This window comes from Macrobrachium rosenbergii, chromosome 27, assembly GCF_040412425.1.
Source record: "Macrobrachium rosenbergii isolate ZJJX-2024 chromosome 27, ASM4041242v1, whole genome shotgun sequence".
Classification (NCBI taxonomy): Eukaryota; Metazoa; Arthropoda; class Malacostraca; order Decapoda; family Palaemonidae; genus Macrobrachium; species Macrobrachium rosenbergii.
Genome location: NC_089767.1, coordinates 32,330,314 through 32,337,008, shown reverse-complemented (window position 1 = coordinate 32,337,008; position 6,695 = coordinate 32,330,314). Strand labels below are relative to the sequence as shown.

The following is a 6,695-nucleotide window of genomic DNA, read 5'->3' as shown; positions in this document are numbered from 1 at the left end:
GAGGAAAGTTTAATTCATTAATTAGATGAGCTTTGTTTTTATTTAAAGTGGACGGAAGCCTGACGCCTTTAGGAACTCCAGAACTAAGATTTATATAAGAAATAAAACAGAAGGGTTAAGGAGGAAGTTTAATGTGATATAAGTAGAGTAGCTTTTGTTTTTTATTTAAAGTGGAGGACAGCCTGACGCCTTTAGGTACTTAAGAACTAAGATTTATGTAAGAAGTGAAACAGAAATGATAAGGAGGAAAGTTAAATTCATCAATAAGCGGATGAGCTTCGTTTTTATTTAAAGCAGACGAAAGCCTGACGCCTTTTGGAACTCCTGAGCTAAGATCTGTAAGAAAATATCACACAGAAAGGATTATGGAGCAGCGTTTACGAAGGAGGGATAAGGCAAGTGACAGGAATCCCTCCCAAAAATGGAGTGGTCGTGGATCCTTTTAGTTTCATTTGTAATGGCGCCAGTTTCAGTGGCTGTATTGTTCCGAGTGAGTGACTGGTGTGTCGTGGAGACTGATTCTCCAGCTGACTGGGTCTCCCTTTAGCTGACTCCTGGAGGTCGAGGAAGAACAGAGGAAAGAGGTGGTAGCAGGAGTATTCAAGAAATCTGGAAACTGGAATGCTTCGGAAAAAAACAAGAAAAATCTGGAACTGGAATATTGTGAAAGCAAAGACAAAATCTGGAGACTGTAATGCTATGAAAACAAGAAAAATTCTGGATACTTGAATGCTGTGAAAACACGAAAAGACCGGAAACTGGAATGCTATAAAAACAAGAAAAGACTGGAAACTGGAAATTGTGAAAACAAGAAAAAATATGGAATTTGGAATGCTGTGAAAACAAGAAAAAAATCTGGAAGTTGGAATGTTGATAAAACAAGAAAAATATGGGCACTGGAATGATATGAGAAACAATAAAATCTGGAAACTGGAATGCTGTGAAAGACAAGAATACTCCTGGAAACTGGAATGCTAAGAAAAACAAGGAAACATCTGGAAACTGGAATGTTGTGAAAACAAGAAAAAGTGTGGAAACTGAAATGTTGTGAAGACAAGAAGGAATCTGGAAACTGGAATGTTGTGAAAAGAAAAGTATAGAAACTGGAATGTTGTCAAAGCAAAGAATCTGGAAACTGCAATGCTAAAAAAAACAAGGAAAAATCGGGAAACTGGAATCTTGTGGAAACAAGGACAATCTTGAGATTGTAACGCTATGAAAACAGGAAAAGTCTGGAAACTGGAATGCTATGAAAACAACAAAAATCTGGAAACTTGAATGTTGTGAAAACAAGAAAAATTTGGAAACGACTGCCATAAAAAATGTAAAAAGAAGGAATGTAACAAAATAAGAGGAGGTATGCCACAGAAAATAAAAAATAATAATAAGATACACCTTGATGAATTGAGGAGGAAGGCCATTTACAAAGAACGAAAGAGTCCGAAAGAAATTGTCAAGAAAATGAGCTGTACATGAAAATTAAATCTCATCGCTTCAAATTGCTGTAATACAGAATGCGAGACAATCAACCCTTATTATCTGCTAATATTTCCACGACCCAAATGCTTATGATGATAATAACATTGGCCTAAGGTAAATCTAACTGAATTTTAACCGAGGTAGCGTTTTGTTAAATCTCCTTAAATTAACATTGGTTTTGAGGGAATGGTTCGTAGATCTTAAACTGGAATTCTGGAATCAGGTTGTGGAATAGGATTGTGTTAATAACTCCTTATAGCATAATTTGGTTTTGCGTAGATTAGCTTAGCATGAGACTGATTACTAATAATTAACAATCTTTACTTACTAACTTACAGTAGACACCCGCAGAGAAATGAGGCCAGAGATTTTGATCAGTTTCCTTTCTTATGCTTGAGAGCAGTTGGCTAATATTTTGCTTTTAATTACTGGTTTTTGTTTCCGTAAATGTGATATATATATATATATATATATATATATATATATATATATATATATATATATATATATATATATATATATATATATATATATATATATATATATATATATATACATATATACATACATATATGTTTATATATATATATATATATATATATATATATATATATATATATATATATATATATATATATATATATATATATATATATATATATTTATATATATATATATATATATATTATATACATATATACATACATATATATTTATATTTATATATATATACACACACACATATATATATATATATATATATATATATATATATATATATATACAGTATAAATGATTGCATTATCGTATGTCTGTTGAACATATATTTATCTTGACATGGTTTGAAAGTCACCTAATGCCCTGAAAAATAGACTCTTTATCTCCATACCCAGAAGAGGCATTGTGTATACAAAAAAAAATAGAAAACTAAATCTTACTTATGTACGAGAGAGAGAGAGAGAGAGAGAGAGAGAGAGAGAGAGAGAGAGAGAGAGAGAGAGAGAGAGAGAGAGCAACTGACTTTTATGAAGAATAAGAACTCGTCTCACACCACCTTATGACGCATGGTTGTTATAAAGAGAGAGAGATAGGGAGTGAGAGAGAGGCGAAAGGAAACTTGAGTGCTGCCAACTCTTTGAAAGTAATATTTTTCTGAGAAACAGATAATTTTTTTTTTTTAATAAATGAAATTTTTTTGTGTGTATTTTTAGAATATTGGTATACGAATATAGTTGAGCTGTTCATGTAGAGATGAATATAATATATATATATATATATATATATATATATATATATATATATATATATGTGTATATATATATATGCCATATATATATGTATATGCCTATTTAAGAGAAATGTTGAGGATATAGATAAAAGAAAAAAAGATTCTCATCAAAGGGATAAATCTCATCAAAGAGAGAGAGAGAGAGGGAGAGAGAGAGAGAGAGAGAGATGCGAAATGGATAAAAGAGAAACAGATAAAATAGTCATGTGGGAGAAAGAGAGAGAGAGAGTGTGTGTGTGTTGTGTGTGTGTGTGTGTTTACGGAGATGGTGTGTATGTGTGTGAGCGTGTGCGAGCGCGTGTGTATGTGTCCTCTATCGTAGAAAGAGTAAGGAAACATGTATCTGATAACGAACATAAATAGCTTACATGCTACGTAACCCAAACCTCTTTTCCTCAATTTAAATCTTCCAAAAGAATGTCTTGACCCTTTGGCCTCTCGCCAGATTTAAATCTCTGAGTTTTTTCTCATGGAAGGTCACATGACCCTGGAAGGATGGGTAGATGGAAATATTCGAGGTTATCCTAGGTCATTCAAGACTAAAGGTTACATGATTTTAAATTCGCTTTTTTTTGTCTCATTAATAGTCACATGACCCTGGAAGGATGAAAGAAAGGAATAGAGGTCATTCAAGACCTAATGGAAGGATTCAAGGTCATTCGAGGTCATTCAAGACCTAAAGGTTACATGATTTTAAATTCAAGACCTGGGAGGATAAAGGTTCCAGGTCATTCAAGAGCTAAAGGTTACATGATTTTAAATCTCTGAGTTTTCTTTTTCTTTTTCTTGAGGTCATTCGATGTGAATAGACCTAAAGGTTACATGATTTTAATCCTGAGGGCCATATAATCCTGGGAGGATGAAAGAAAGGATATGAGGTCATTCCAGGTCATTCAAGACCTAAAGGAATGATTTGAGGTCATTCGAGGTCATTCAAGACCTAAAGGTTACCTGATTTTAAATCTCTTGAGTTTTTATTCTCGTGAATAGCCATATGACTCTGGAAGGATGAAAAGAAGAGTTTGAGGTCACTCCAGGTCATTCAAGACCTAAAGGAAGGATTCGAGGTCATCTTAGGTCATTCGAGACCATTTAAGACCTAAAGGTTACATTATTTTAAATATCTTGAGTTTTTTCTCTCATGAATAGTTCCATGACCCTGGAAGGATAGAAGAGTTCTAGGTCATTCAAGACGTAAAGGAAGGATTTGAGGTCATTCGAGGTCATTCAAGACCTGAAGGTTACATGATTTTTAATCTTATTTTTTCCTCGTGAATAGTCACATGACTCTGGAAGGATGAAAGAAAGGTTATGAGGTTATTCCAGGTCATTTAAATTTCGGTTTTTTCCCTCATGAAAGGTCACGTGACCCTGGATGGATAGAAGGAAGGATTCGATGTCATTCCAGGTCATTCAAAGACCTAAAGATTATACATATGTGACGACATGAACTGTATTTAGCAGTAGCTACAAGGATAGCCATGTATAAAATAAAAAGTAGAGGTAGATTTAGCAGTAGACGACATTTTCAATATAAATCTGGGGGCAGTCAACTGCTCAGTGTTTTTCAGTGCATGATTTTAGAAGCAATTTTGATTTCACTTACATGACGTCACGACAGTCGGGAAAATTATCTTATTTATACAACGTCACGACAGTCGGGAAAATTAAACGTAATTAAATACGAATTTAATTAGTCAATATATTTAGTTTTCCCTTCCTAAAGACTTTAGAAACAATTTTGAGTTATTTTTTCTATGACGTCACGACAGTTGGAAAAATTATCTTATTCATACGCCGTCACGACAGTCGGGAAAATTATCTTATATATACGACAGTCACGACAGTTGGGAAAATTATCATATATACGACGTCACGAGAGTCGGGACAATTATTTTATACTACGTCACGACAGTCGGGAAATCATCTTATTTACACGATTTCGTGAAAGTCGGGAAAATTATATTATTTATACGAGGTCACGGCAGTCCGGAAATTTATCTTATTTATACGACGTCACGACAGTCGAGGAAATTACCTTATTTACACGACGTCACGACAGTCGGGGAAATTACCTTATTTATACGACGTCACGGCAGTCGGGAAAATCATCTTATTTATACGACGTCAGGACAGTCTGGAAAATTACCTTATTTATACGAGGTCACGACAGTCTGGGAAATTACCTTATTTATACGACGCCACGACAGTCGGGGAAATTACCTTATTTATTCGACGTCACGACAATCGGGAAATTTATCTTATTTATACGACTTCACGACAGTGGAGAAAATAAAAAGAATACTCAAGTACTAATTCAATTCAACCAAAATATTTAGTTTATCCATCACAAAGAAATTGTTATAGGCTAATTAAGTCCATTCTCTCTCGCCCAGGATTACGAATCTTTCGTTATGGAGGAAACAAAGGAATTTTAATTAATTAAATTAAAAATGACTCTTCTTGCACATTGCGCGTGCGCCCCCACAACTCTTTGCTCAACTGCAGATTTGACCTTTCTTTGTTCTGACTGACGAAGTCAAAGGAAAAATTAAAATTATTATTATTATTATTATTATTATTATTATTATTATTATTATTATTATTATTATTATTGTAAGTACAACTGATGTAATGATTTCTAGTCTTTAAATACATTATATTGTCTACCTGACCCCCCTCCCCCTTAAAAAAAAAATAAAGGTCATATGAGGTCATATTTCAGACGATTATAATATATTAATTTTTAAAAAAATAAAAAATTGAGTTGTAGTTTTTATAATATTATTTATCCGTGTATTTTATGCCACTTCAAACTCATAGCTTTCACGTCATTGTTTGTGACGCCAGTTTCAGTAGCCATAAATCAATCAGTCAGTCACATAATTATTTCCAATTTGTGGAAATATACACTCAAACATACACAAATAACTCTAGAGGATTATCGGCTATTTAGCGTAACAAACATTCAGAGATATATTCATTGTTTGAGAAAGATATGAAAAATGAAGGATGTACTTCCAATCTGTATGTATTACCCAATTTTGCTGCCTTTAACGAAATATACACACTAACATACGCAAATAACGTTAGAAGATTATCAGCTATTAAGCGTAACAAATGTCCACTGATATATTCCTTGTTTGAGGCAGTTGAAAAATGAAAGATGTACTCCTTCCAATTTGTGTATATTACCCAGTTTTGTTACCTTTAAGAAAAATATACACAAATAGCCTTAGAGGATTATCAGGTATTTAGCGTAATAAATATTCAAAGATATTTTCCTTGTTTGATGCAGATGTGAAAAATGAATTGTGTACTTTCAATTTGTGTATATTACCAATTTTGTTACTTTTAAAGAAATATATATAAATAGGATACACAAATAGCCTTAGAGGATTATCGGCTATTTAGCGTAACAAATACCCATCTATTCCTTGTTGGAGGTAGAAATGAAAAATGAAACTGAAACGCCTTATTTTTTTACATATTTATTTCAGGTTATCCCATAAAGCGATGGGGAACTGGGCAGCTGGGTAGGCGGCTGGGTAAGGGAGGGAATGGGGACACAGGTGTGCCAGGTATACCCCCCAACCCAAAATAATTAAGCAAGATCTATCATGTTCTTATCTTTTTCTCCAGCGTTCCGTTATATATATATATATCTTTCCCAGAAGCTCGTTTTCCATAAAGTTTATGTTCGTCAGGGCAGACTATCTTATCATTCTTTGTCATGTGTTTAAAAAAGAAAAAAGAGCTGGGTCCCTATGAACTAAGATCTTACCGGCCATAATCGTATCATTACCAGCAATCATGGTATGGTTTATGATTGCAATATTTAATGTTTTTTTTTTTATTAAAGGCTTTTTTTATTTTTTTTTTATAACAGGCTTAAATCTGTATTTTTTTCTTGAGTTTTTTTTTTTGC

The 6,695-nt window shown here is 33.2% G+C and overlaps 1 protein-coding gene across 2 annotated transcripts in view; it reads left to right on the top strand.

Annotated features, from left to right (window-relative positions):
* Nucleotides 1-1,331, top strand: part of LOC136853574 (uncharacterized) — a 105,782-nt gene extending 104,451 nt beyond the window's left edge. The window contains exon 9 of one of the 2 annotated variants that reach the window (XM_067129312.1): nt 1-1,331. This exon is cut by the window's left edge and continues 491 nt beyond it. The gene's annotated coding sequence lies outside the window, so the exon portion shown is untranslated. The other variant, XM_067129311.1, reaches the window with a different exon arrangement.
* Nucleotides 1,332-6,695: the final 5,364 nt, after the last annotated feature.